The sequence below is a fragment of the Oncorhynchus kisutch genome, linkage group LG8 (genome assembly GCF_002021735.2).
Source record: "Oncorhynchus kisutch isolate 150728-3 linkage group LG8, Okis_V2, whole genome shotgun sequence".
Taxonomy (NCBI): Eukaryota; Metazoa; Chordata; class Actinopteri; order Salmoniformes; family Salmonidae; genus Oncorhynchus; species Oncorhynchus kisutch.
The window spans coordinates 73,911,209-73,925,144 of record NC_034181.2 but is presented as its reverse complement, the minus strand read 5'-3'; the positions used below and the strand labels follow the sequence as shown (position 1 = coordinate 73,925,144).

Sequence of the window (13,936 nt, the reverse complement as noted above, 5' to 3'; positions counted from 1 at the left end):
TGCCAAAACACGCAGAGGTACGCGCAAGACCAACGGACATGGGAACAATAATCGACAGCCCAATGGGGAAACAAAGGGCACATTTATACAAACACAATCAGTGAGGAATTGGAACCAGGTGTGCGTAATGACACAGTTCAGTACAGCCTAGAAGGCCGGTGACGTTGACCTCCGGAACTGGTGAACAGAATGAGCAGCAGTACCGGGGGGATCCGTGACAGAGTCACGTATCTCTACATGTGCATCTCTGCATGTTCAGAGAACGGTCTGGAGGTGGTCTCTCTCTCCATCTCCTTCTGTCATTCTCTCTTTCTTTCTCTCTCTCTCTCTCTCTCCTCTGCCTCTCTCTTTTGCTCTCTTTCTAATTTCTCTGTGCCTCTCTTTTCCGCTCTCTATCTGCCTCTCTCTCCACCACCACCCCCCTCTCTCCCTGTTCCTCTCTCTCTGCTTCTCTTCTCTCTCTATCTCTCTCATGCCCAACAAAGAGCACATTTGCAGACTCTCCCCCACACTCGTCTGAATCCTCTCTGCTTCCTCCCAGCTATTCTTCCCACGGTAGCGACTCACATTACACCATTCTTCACTTTAATGCACTTTAATAGCATTAATATCTCCTTTTGCTCCTTGAGCTGCAATAAACACCCCTTACATCTTAAGAAAGCTGCTTAAAAGCAATTGACAAGGGTAGTCTACCACAACAGATAGGGGGAGTGGGAAGACAACCATAATGATTCAGCTGTTTTAATGCATTATCGTTCTCTCCCTGCATGGAGCACTCTGTAAACAGGCACTAGAATATGTAGAAAAACAACACGAGTCACATGTCACCTTCTATGCCATCCCAAGTTTCACCAGAAGTGACAGTGAAGGTCAGGTCGGTCTAAAATGACAGGGGGCTCTAGCATAAAGATAAGGCTCTACTATAAAACATCCAAACCAACGAGTGTGGGTGCCTCTGGTTTTGGAGGAGGAAAGAGAATCCTCCTTCTGCATTATTCAATGGATCTCCTCCTCTAAATAACAGCGGCTGAGGATTGTTTGACATCCCAAATGAATAATTAAGGGATGACCTTTTGTTCCCATTAGAGGTGATGGACCAATATCACATTCATCCACTTCCTGTATGAGGCTCAGACTGCCATCAAATAGCACTCTATTCCCTTTATAGTGCACTTCTTTTGACAAGGGCTTTGCATCCCAATATTACACTTTATATACATCACAGAAGACTGAAATATAACAAAACATTTGACATGGAAACACCAGATTTCTAGTGTAAAAATTATAATAATGTTTATTAATTATGAAATTATGAAAAATATGAATAACATTCCACCCATGAGGCCACTAGAGGGCGCTTTGGTAATTCGACTGCAAGAACTACCTGATTCTCCAGCTCCAAACCAGTCTACAAGGCCATGGGTGTTGCCAGGTGATGCTGCGCTGTATGGAGTGGGAAGATTCTTGGCATTGAAAGAGGCTCAGTGTTCAAGGGAGCACATTTACAACCGGGTGAGGAATAATTCATTGTAATCAGAGTGCAGATCATGCTCTTATTCCTTCACGGAACAGATGTGTCGGAATGAAAAGAGCAGGCTTCTTTTCTCTCTCTCTCCCACCCTGCTCTCTAGCGGCCTGCCAACTCGAAACGGCGAAGGAAGGTTAGCTCTTTGAAGCCACTGTGTGTGTTTGTAGTCATGCGCTCCTGCTCCACATTGGGATCTCAGGTGGTTCTTCTTTAAAAAGAGAGAGATCTTGTAATGTCGCACAAGCCACTGCCTACGCACTGAATCACTGTCCTTAATCAAAATCAAGAGTGATCCAAACCCCCCTCCCCCTGTACAGGGCCACCTAGCTACACAGTACCATGGCTTCAATACATCCCCATGGTAGTAACTGATAGGATCTACTGTATATTATTCTAAATCCAATAGTAACAAAAACTGCAGATTCAGCTTGGAAAGCAAAAGGTAAAGTAAGTGAATTACAGAAAAATGTCATGATTTCACATACATTTTTTATGTGAAATCATGTGAAAACATATGGTTTTGGAAAACCTCACATGTGATCACATGGTAACACGTGTAGTTTCATGTTATCACATGTTGCTTTACATGATATCACGTTATCACATTAACTTCACATAAGATCACATGGGGAAAAAATGGAACACTTCACTTGTTCACAAGTGAAATTCATATATTTTTTCCGTAAGGGACTAACAGGTGTGAGGAGTAATTGCACTGACAAACACACACACACTCTCTCTTTCTATAACACACACAAGCAGGGTGGATGGGCCTTGGATATCCATAGATCGGCACGTTTTTTCACAGGACCTCAACTAGGCAGGGTAGCCTAGTGGTTAGAGTGTCGAACTAGTAACCAGAAGGTCGCAAGTTCAAACCCCCGAGCTGCCAAGATACAAATCTTTCATTCTGCCCCTGAACAAGCAGTTAACCCACTGTTCCTAGGCTGTCATACGAATTTGTTCTGACTTGCCTAGTTAAATTAAGGTAAAATAAATGTTGTGCGTTCACCATTTGTTTATGGGTGTTATAGTAAAGCCCATAGGCAGCTCCTGAGTTTCAAGTTTGGGGATGCTTGCAATTTATCCTACCATTTCTATCCATCTTCGTGACAGTTATGATCCTTTTTATATGCGCATTTTCAAGGAACAGTTTCACTTCAATAATAACGTTCCAGTTTTTCAAAATCATTTTCACTCGGTTAATCATAAAGATCTGAAGTAAGATTCTAAAATTCTAAGAGTAATAATGTAACTAAGGCGAGAGCATCAGCCTCTGCAATATGGACACATTGATACACTGTGGCCCATTGGTGGCAAGAGAAATGAGTGAATAGAACTCAGAGATAGCCCATAGGCCAATGCAGCAGTAGGCCTATAACTTCCATCGTCAACTAAGTAAAATACATAAGCCTAAAGCCGACAATTAAAAAACAGTAGAAAATCTCCTGATGAAAATGCTGGTTCTTTCAATCACATTAATCTCTCTACTCCGCCTGTCTGCCTCCTTTTCTATCTGTCTTGACTTGAGCTATCGCTAGTGAAGTACAACATTGTATCAAATCATCAACTGGGTCCGGCCAGAAGCTGTTGCTAGCTAACTTGCAACATTGTGTCAACTAGCCTATTCCGGACCCTCATAGTTTCCCCGCACCAGTGAGCTGGAGACAAACAGCTGTTTTTTTATTACATTTCCACTGGATATATGGGATCATCAGATCATGATATTTTGCTCTTTCACTCTGAGGCTTGGTGATTATCGAGGCCGGGAGTGTTGGAAAGATTTTTAAAATACTGAGGAACTATCATTCGCAATGGATGTTAATTACAAACAGACTTCGTTGACAATGTGTGAGGTGAAGACAATCACTGAGAAGCTAAACTTATTACTGGTGGATGTGGTGAGTTAAGACAATCAGACATTGCCTAATGGGCACATTGTTATATTTACACGCAGCAGATTAGGTAGGCCTATTTCTATGCGTGCTCAGGCGCTCCTGAGAAACCTGACTCATGCTCATTGCTCATGGAGCACTTCAAACAAAAGACAATGAAAAGATTGACAACACTTGTAATGGTTATGAAATAAACCAAAACGTGTTTATCACAAGTGTAGCAGGTTGTGAACTCCGCAAACAACGTTTCCATTCCGAGAATGAGAATGGTAGACTGTAATTAATGCATGCATTAACAGAAATTAATGTAACCAAATTAACGGTACATTTACTAGGCCTACTGGTGACAGATGTAATGCGGAATGGATATTTTTTTTTTAAGCAATTAAAGGGCAAACAATTCACCGAATGAAACAGTGAATGCGCAAGAATTGATGAGAGACAGCTGAGTGCATTCTGGAGAGCTGAGTGTGTGCATTCTGAAGATAGACACAACATATCTTCGCTGCACACCCCTCCCCTTCTTCTTCTTGCAACATATTAAATTATACTCAAAACACATTTTCTACACGCATATTTTAGATGTTTTTCACTGACAGCCGCAACTCAATCAGGTAGACATTACAAATTGTGGGCTTCCCAAATAGGCATAGGCCTACACAGCTATGTTTTTAAAGAAGCGAATGATCCTCTGTGGCTAAGTCATGCTATCTGATGAAGTATTTTAAATGTTTTTATTGAGACAGGAGTAATTATATAATTTTGGCAAAACATCAATATACTTTAAGGGAAGCCAGTGCACTGTGGACCCGCCACCTTGCCTTTCCAATTCACATGAGGCTGAAACCAGAGACCTGTATATGATGACGAGATGCTCATCGCTCTGCCCTAACAACGGGAGTCATTGTCCCAAAGGCGGGAAGGCAGGCGACAAGCTTAGGTCTGCATATTATGCCCATAGAAATGCATTGAGCCTATTCTGGACAGATTTTGGAGATTGTCAGCCCTCTCGCTTCGCCTCTGCTGAAACTCTCTGACCGACGAAAGCATCTGAGTGAGCAAAACAGCGCCCCTCTGTATTACTATATTTAGCCCATATATCTGATGCTGTCTGGACAGAAATGGTATGACATTCCATACTCTTTTGGTCCAGACAGGATCAGATACTGTACATGGTCTACACATATTGAGACAGGGGGGGCTCTGTTTCGCTCACAGATGCTTTATCTCGGTCAAATAAATCAATATTTAAATATTTTATTTGGATGGGCAAGGAGATATGGTAGGGGGCCTGCCCATAACGCCGGCCGTGCACACAAGTACACTCACTCACACCCACAGTAAGGCATCCCTAGCTTCCAGCTGGGCTTGGATTGCGCTCTTCCCTCCGTTCCGAGGAGCCGTTGGTCACTGCAGAGCCATCTGTGCTATGTCCCAGCTTCACTGGGCCTCTGCCAGCCTCAGTATGAGCACAGCATCTTCAAGCACATTTTGTACATGTCAAAGCTCTGCTGTGTCCAATGACCCTGGCCGCTGACAGAAGCCATTGCATTCAGTCACATGGACACCACCTCAAAGGGGGCCTTATTCTCTAGTTGGACAGCACCTGCATTCTCTGGCACCAAGTGAAAAGGGGTTGGGGGCCATTTTAACATGATTGACATACTAATTTCCTGTTACAAAAAAACAAATGACGCAATACTGCACAAATATACCACATAATGTTTCTATAATCAGCAAATGTACAGAGTGGCTTCACAGAGGCCTAAATCTTGATGCCCAATAGGACCCCAATGACGGCAGAAAGCTGAGGTCCTCAAAAAGCCATTGAATATGCTGCATCTATCAGGGATCAGAAAGAGCTGGAGTAGCCTAACAGATCATTATAATAATTTAAAATTACATCTTCCACAATGTGTCATACCCATGCTTATCAAATCAAATCAAATCAAATTTATTTATATAGCCCTTCGTACATCAGCTGATATCTCAAAGTGCTGTACAGAAACCCAGCCTAAAACCCCAAACAGCAAGCAATGCAGGTGTAGAAGCACGGGTCACTTGACTGGGTCACTTTTTCAGAGCTAGTAAACACAGCAATCGTGTGTGTTCTTTTCCCCAATATGTTTCTATTGTGTTCAGCAGAGCACCTAGCAGTAAAGTCATAGATTTGTAGGAGAAAAACATGAACCTGCCAAAGAACGGATCACTGACCTTCGTCATCAATTACCAAGAGCTTCTTTTTTGGGCACAAAACATAACATGTTTTTGGAAGCAAGGAGGGGAGAACAAATGGAACCGAGTATGCTGAACTCACTCACTCTTTGTCATAAAGTATAAAGTGATGTAGGCCTATTTAAGGGTTTGCAGTTTGCACTGCAGTTAATACTGACACCTGATCCTTGGGACCATTCCCTTTATAATCCAACACATCCTCTGGGTCAGCTCCATAAGGCATCTCTGAGCGGCAGGGTAGCCTAGTGGTTAGAGCGTTGGACTAGTAACCGAAAGGTTGCAAGTTCGAATCCCTGAGCTGACAAGGTACAAATCTGACGTTCTGCCCCTGAACAGGCAGTTAACCCACTGTTCCTAGGCCTTCTTTGAAAATAAGAATTTGTTCTTAACTGACTTGCCTAGTAAAATAAATAAAAACAATTTTAAAAACTGCAATAGTAAATTAAGCTTACACAGAACTTTCTATATGTCATCCACGTCTGTTATTCACACAGGCACTTGAACCTACACAAATCCACAATATAAAGCTGATCCTGTAACGCAGGCCCATAACCACACCTTGCTGTCACATTCTTGTCTTTACCCTGCATGCAGCAGGTGCTGTTGGAGACTGGCTTATGTTTGTTTTTTATGACAATTTTTTGTTATTTTACATTCTTACGTTTAAAATGGTGGGGAGTGTATTTATTCTCAGATTTCTGTCTGCCTCAATGCATCTGGTAATAATGAGAAATTGAACAGAATCGTGGTTCATTTGAAAGTGGAGTTAAACACAGACATCAATGTAATATATGCCATTTCCCATCTCACAAAACAAGGTGAAAATAATATTCCAAACCAAATAAGAACGCTCTGTCATTCATCACAGAAAATATTTACAGTCAGTCTACCTAGCCCGCTCTAACCTGAGACTTGAAAAATGACAGAGCATTCTTGAATCGCAGTATGAATAATGGGATACTTTCCCAATGTACTCAGTGTATAATTAGGATGAACACAATTTGAGTTCATTCACTGACCACTTAAATTGAATAATGCATGCTTGATATGGCAGTCTGCAAGGAGCAACTAGGCATGATTCCAAATGAGAGAAAGACAGTGGCAGCATTTATTATGTTCAAACTTTGGGAGAGGAGAACCGGGGCAAAGAGGAGCAGAAGAATACTATCTGCTTGAATAATGCCAATAATGGCATGGTACAATATCAATATATGGTGCTGTATGATGGATACCAGAGGAGAGAGCATGATCATTTCTTCAACAAACACATCTATCCACTGTAACTAGGCTATTGGTATTATGTCACCTCTCAAATGCGCTGATGAAACCTATAGGTCATTGCAATCCACTGTTTGATTCCTATGAGCAAAGGCAAGACCACAGAAATGTGTAGGAAAACGTTTCCCGCACAAAAGTAGGCTAAGAGATAGGTCTACTGTAGCGGCACAAAAACAATTGTATTAACAATATATATATATCAACTAGTGATGACCGTCTCTACAGGTGACAATTGGGCAACTGTATATATATATATATATATATATATATATATATATATATATATATATATATATATATATATATATATATATCAACTGTATATGTATATACAGTTGCCCAATTGTCACCTGTAGTTAACACAGCCACAAGTCATCACTAGTTAACACAGCCACAAGTCCTAACCCCCCCTATTTCTACACTGTATCTTCTAAAAATCTGATTTTAAACCTAACCCCAACCTTCACCACACTGATAACCTTATGCCTAACCCTAACCTTAAATTAATAGCAGAAAGCACATTTTGGTCTTCATAAATCTTTACGATATTGGCAATTGTGACTTTGTGGCTGTGGTATCTAGTGGAAAAGGTATGAGACAGTGAGACAATAAACAAATCAAGCAAATATGTGCTAATGAAGTTTTTATATTTCAATAATAACTAAATACGCTACATGTATCAATGTAGCCTATCAATATGATGTGTAACGAAGTTCTGTAACATTTTCAACATGAACAAGAACACAACAACTTGACTGACTGAATACAGGTGAGATGTCACCCCAGACTACTATAGGGTTGAAGACGTAACTGACATGACAAAAATATTATCTAGATACGTATGGGAATAAACTTACCTTAGCGAAAGCACCTGATATCATAAAGCTGGCAAGACCGGGCAGATAAGTGTGGGTTCGTGTACTGATTCTCCTCACTCGTAGATCAGCCAAGTCCTCCTATCTTCAGCACCACCGAAAGGGCGTCCGCCTATTTCTTAAATAATAGGCTTTTCCGACTAAACAAACCCGAGACAAATATTAGCCTACTGTCTCTACAAGTTACATGTCTCGTGGTCAAGTCCTGGTTGCAATAGACCTGGTTAGAGCTTCGTCGGGTAGAACTAACGTGAAAAGATGAAGCGATGGACGGTTCGCCAATCAGACAGCAGCAGTATTGCACTCCACTCTTGTGTCTTGCGCTTGAGTTTTGCATCCCGGGAAGTCTCCAAGGAGAGGTACCTCTTCTTTCCTCCAGGCAACCGCTACAATAACAGTAATGTCTGGTGATACGTTGAAAAACTGATGAATAAACTACATTTCATCTTTTGGATTTGAAGTGAGACAAAATATGAACATGACGACAGTAGCATAGTCACCGAACCATTGCGCGCCCTTATTATAGTATTAGCTCAGTAACTGGGAGCGGTTGTTTCCTGCTTACCTGAACACGAGTCGATGCCGCAAATGCCATGGATTCACCGTATAGAATCCAATTGTATCTGTCTAGCATAGCGCGAAACGGCTATACTGTAACTGTCTGAGATCAAGGTGTCCGCCCGTGCTGTGAAATAAGTGAAAAATAGCCGGCTACCACGCGACAGAGACAGGTGCGTCTGCTTGTCGTGCAATAAAGACAGAATAGTTAGAAGTGGAAAAAATGCTGATATGGTGTTTGCACTATATGTTTACGACCACGCACTGTGATAGTTTTTAAAATAACAACGTATATTTCATTAGAGTAAAAACCCCAAGTGACATATGTTCATTCCCAAGATAAGTTGACAATCTACATAATTGTAGAAGGGAAATCAGTCTGGTATGGATAGAGACATGCCTCACTCTACTGTAGCCTAACTCACATATAGTCCAATAGAGAAAGTGGTAATAAAAGCCATAAGGGAAGTTGTATGGTTCTGAATGGAGACTTTGGTCCCACACCAAAAAGTGCATAAGCCCAGCCAGCTTTGCTGAAAATGTGATTATGTTGTCTCTAGGTGTCCATCATAGACCTCATCCCAGACAGGCACAAGACAGATGGTTTCAGCTATCAGGGGGACAGATGAGCTGACGTTTATTGATACATTGCCCTCCATGAATGATGTGATGTGAGAAGGGCACACTTTATTCAATAATGGCCTCAGGACAATAACATTTTCTCTTATAATGTCCTATGCATCAATGGCTGGCTTCTAGCCTGCTATGCTCACAGAAAGAGGATACTTTTTAAAAGAAATATTACAAATGCTGTATGACACTGAAAGCATATACTGTACATACTGTACATACTGTACAATAACCTTGCTGACCTTAACTCATGCATATACACTAACTTACTCTGTATTCGGCTACATGGCTGGGATGGATTCAAGACTCAAGGGCCCCCATGTAAGGTCCTGTCAGTGGGGTGCGATCAATGTGGAGGCCTTCATCTGTATCCCCCGCCATGGAGCTCATGTAGGACAACTGAGTACCCACATCCATACCCACACATGCAGTCAGAGCCGGCACTAGCCCTTTGGGGGCCCTGAGCTAAATTTTGTTGCATGGCCCATGAGCTAGAAGAGCTAGTAGAACCTGCACAGTACTGTATGCAGAGCATGCTCTCCATTCTCAAACCAAAGGAATTTGTACATTCTTTCTCTCAAAGGGACACACTGACAGAAAAAAAAATGTTTAATCAAAAAATGGAAAGGAAAGCCCTGCAGGGTGAAAATCAAAAGCCACTGGATCTACATAATTCATTTCCAGGCTACTTCATGAAGCTCGGCTGGCAGAAGGGGGTTTTCTACCTGTTTTTAGTGCAGCTTCCAGAATGTAAACAATCCTGATAGTGTGGGCACTAGCTAATGGGGGAAACCATCCTTATTAATAGGACCTTCACAGGCAGTATGGTTTGCAGTGTTGCCTGCCAAAAGAAACAGGCACCTGATTAAACATTCATCCGCACACTAGAGAAAAATAGACATTTTCGGTGTTTTGCTGTCATCGAGGAGAAACAGTATGTTGTGAATTTACAGCAAAGTATCACAATATCTGTCATCTAGTATAGCTAAATACATCTAGTATGACTATTGTGTGTCACTGAATCAGATGAAATCCAATCAAAACGATTTTCCTTGAATGAGCCAGGAAGTGAGAATGAGTCAAATAAACAACACTTTATAATTTCATTGTTCATCTATCCAGTACGTTGTCTAAAGAAAAACTATATCAGGATGTGGTAGAAACCATAGATTGTCAATAGAGCCGATATCTTCATCCTTACAAGAGCAGCACACCCCCCTCTGCTGGTTCAAGTCAGCATGTAAACTCACACAGCTTCATTGGCTGATTCCACAGTTTATTATGCCTAAGAAATGTGATCCAAAGCCATCATTTTGGCCAAACTAACAGTCTACTCTAAACCATGCCATCTAATCCACTGTACCACAAGCACATTTCAGTGTGTGTGTGTGTGTGTGTGTGTGTGTGTGTGTGTGTGTGTGTGTGTGTGTGTGTGTGTGTGTGTGTGTGTGTGTGTGTGTGTGTGTGTGTGTGTGTGTGTGCGTGGAGACTACAGATCGAGACTACGGATCGCTTACTGGGGATATCAGCAGCACATCCGCACACTAATGATAATACCAATAATGCCCCTTTTTCAGAATCAATGAGTCAGATTAGAGAAATATATTGATGAGGAGATCTGATCTGTGCTCTACATTTTTATGGCTAGGTATTTTGAAAAGATGAATGACATTCAAATGATACTATAGCCTAGCAGGTTTAGACGTATTTTTACTAGAAAATGACACTAACGAGTCCCATGTAAATTTAGCCTGCACTTGGGAATTTCCTGAAGTTAATGCACAGATTCACAGAAATTTTACAGAAAGCCTAGTTGTTGAACAAAATAGATCATTTGTACCACATAGACTAATTTCCATATTTGCAGCTGAGTTGTAATTAGTAGTGAAACTTACAAGAAGCTTCTCTCAATATCTGATCTCAAAGTCCATAGGATCATAGCACAGCACCTCAGTGGAGAGTCCTTGTCTGCTTTAACGTGTGTTAATGAACATGTAGTCTGCTGGTCAACTTGATTCTGATGGATGCTGGCATTTACTGTAGGAGCCTTGACACAATCCCCTGACCAAGAGACAGATAAGACCTTTATGGTGCGTTTATCAATACGCTCCTCTCTGCTCATCACTCCTCCTACTGAGGCGTCTGGTATCAGTCAAAATCAATACTGTTAGGTCTGGGAGGAGGTGGGGAGGGGGGGGGTTAAATGATGACTGCCACTGCCAATACAATACAGTTACAATAACATGGCTGCAAATATTATACATTTTCCTAACCTTGAACATTTAAGATAAGTGTTCAAGTAGTTGTTGTAATTTGAGGAGAGATACTTTACATAAGTGACATGACTATAGCAGGTCAGGGGTTGTGGGTTGTGGGTTGGTCATAGTGTACTCTACTATACTCTACTGTATACTGTACTGTACTCTACTGGACTACTGTATACTGTACTGTACTCTATGTCTATGCGGTAACACAAATGTGACATTGTAGTGAAGACAAAAACAAGTATCCCTCAGAGATTGTCCACATGAAACTACTGTATATAAAAACATATTCACTTATTAAACTTATTTTTAAATGATGACTGCCACTATACTGTACTGTACTGTACTGTACTGTACTGTACTGTACTGTACTGTACTGTACTGTACTGTACTGTACTGTACTGTATACTGTACTGTACTGTAGCTTATACTGTACTCTACTGCACTGTATTGTACTGTACTGTACTCTACACTACTATACTCTACTGTACCCTTACTGTATACTGTACTATACCCTACTGTACTCTACTCCACTTTACTCTACTGGAATTTACTCTACTGTACACTACTGTACTGTACTATACTGTTGCTTATACTGTACTGTACTCTACTGTACTGTATTGTACTGTACTATACTGTACTTTACTCTACTGTACACTACTCTACTCTACTGTACTGCACTGTACTCTACTCTAATGTACTATACTCTACTGTACTCTACTCTACTGTACTCTACTCTACTGTACTGCACTGTACTGTACTCTAATGTACTATACTCTACTGTACTGTACTCTACTTTCCTCTACTGTACTCTACTCTACTCTACTGTACTCTACTTTACTCTAATGTGCTGTACTCTACTGTACTTTACTTTACTCTACTGTACTCTACTTTACCCTACTGTAATCTACTGTATTGTATTCTACTCTACTGTACTGTACTGTACTGTACTGTACTTTACTCTACTCTACTATACTCGACTTGACTATACTGTACTCTACACTACTTTACTCTACTGTACTCTACTGTACTGTACTTTCCTCTACTTTACTCTACCGTACTGTACTGTAGTCTACATTACTCTACTCTACTGTACTGTACTCTACTCTATGTCTACACGGTGACACAAAAGTGACATTGTAGTGAAGACATAACCTCTGACAAAAACAAGTATCCCTCAGAGATTGTCCACATGAAACTACTTTACATAAAAACTTATTTTCAGGATTCAAGCTGTGGTTTCACTTATCAAGCCAGAGTTAACCTGTTGACCAATAATTGTACAAGTCCAGTATGGATCTATTCTAATGAATGATTAATTAAACTGTGACATAACCTCTGGCCCTGGCTCAGGATCTAAAATCACCTTACATACTCCTGCTCTAACTTATTACTGACTCAGCTATGGCATAACTCTGAGCTGTAAATTACCTCCGCTGGCCCAGCTGTCCTCCAATTGATTATGATAAATTGGGATGAGCAACAGTTTAATGAACATCACTGGCAAGAGTAAATCCAACATTTTCCATCTCCGCGTTATGACACACTATATAATTCTGGGCTATTGACATCTACGCAAGGCACATTAGAAATAGGGGTGCTTGCATCTTCAATGTCACCTGGGGTCACAGCCCTCAGCTTGCTGCCCTGAGTGGTTTGAATCTGTAACAATGTCACAGCTCAGGGCATTAAAATTAGAATTATGGGTAAGTGTATCCTGTGGAGCTGAAGCACCCTGGAAATAGGCCTACAGCAGAGATGACTCAAACCTAAATATGTAGCTAGCTACAGTATAGTGCTTCAAGGCCTTGTTTTTCATACAGGATATTTAGAATCATTTAGTTCATTATCAAAACTGTTTATCTGCTCAGTTCTTTAATGATATACAGGGTTTCTGAATCGCCATCATGTTGCTGCAAATTCTAATGGCCTAACCTTACGCCAAATCCTGACTCTGTTATCAGCATGACGCAACAGGAAGTGGGATTCCACTCTTCAATTGTCCAGTGTTTGTGATTGTGTGCCCACTGAAACCACTTCTTCTTTTTTTTAGCTGATAAGAGTGGAACCCGGTGTGGTCGTCTGCTGTAATAGCCCGTCTGTGACAAGGACTGACGAGTTGTGCCTTCCGAGATGCCGTTCTGCACACCACTGTTGTACTGCGCTGTTATTTGTCTCTTTTTGGCCTGCCTGTAAGCTTTCACGATTCTTGCCATTCTCCTTCGACCTCTCTCATCAACTTAATTTTTGTTTGCTCACAGGACTACCACTGACTGATTGTTTTTTGTTTGTTGCACCATTCTCAGTGAACCCTAGACACTGTCGTGCATGAAAAGCCCAGGAGGCCGGCGGTTTCTGAGGTACTGAAGCCACACTCAAAGTTGATCAGGTCACTCGTTTTGCCCCTTCTAGCGTTCAATCGAGCAGTAACTGAATGCCTTGATGCCTGTCTGCCTGCTTTATGCCTGTCTGCCTGCTTTATATACCAAGCCACGGCCACTCCTGACTTGCCACTGAGTGTATATTTAAGCAATAAGGCACAAGGGGGTGTGGTATATCGCCAATTTACAGTCTGCTAAGGTCTGCTAAGGTCTGTATCCAGGCACCCTGCATTGATTTGTGCCTAAGAACAGCCCTTAGCTGTGGTATATTGGCAAAATACTACAAATCCCT

General features: G+C 41.4%; 1 protein-coding gene across 1 annotated transcript in view; it reads right to left on the bottom strand.

The window, feature by feature from the left end:
• LOC109882938 (carbohydrate sulfotransferase 8) overlaps nt 1-8,468 on the bottom strand; it is a 192,949-nt gene extending 184,481 nt beyond the window's left edge. Inside the window, exon 1 of the mRNA XM_031831199.1 lies at nt 7,794-8,468. The gene's annotated coding sequence lies outside the window, so the exon portion shown is untranslated. The remainder of the gene's footprint in view (nt 1-7,793) is intronic.
• Between the last annotated feature and the right edge of the window lie 5,468 nt (nt 8,469-13,936).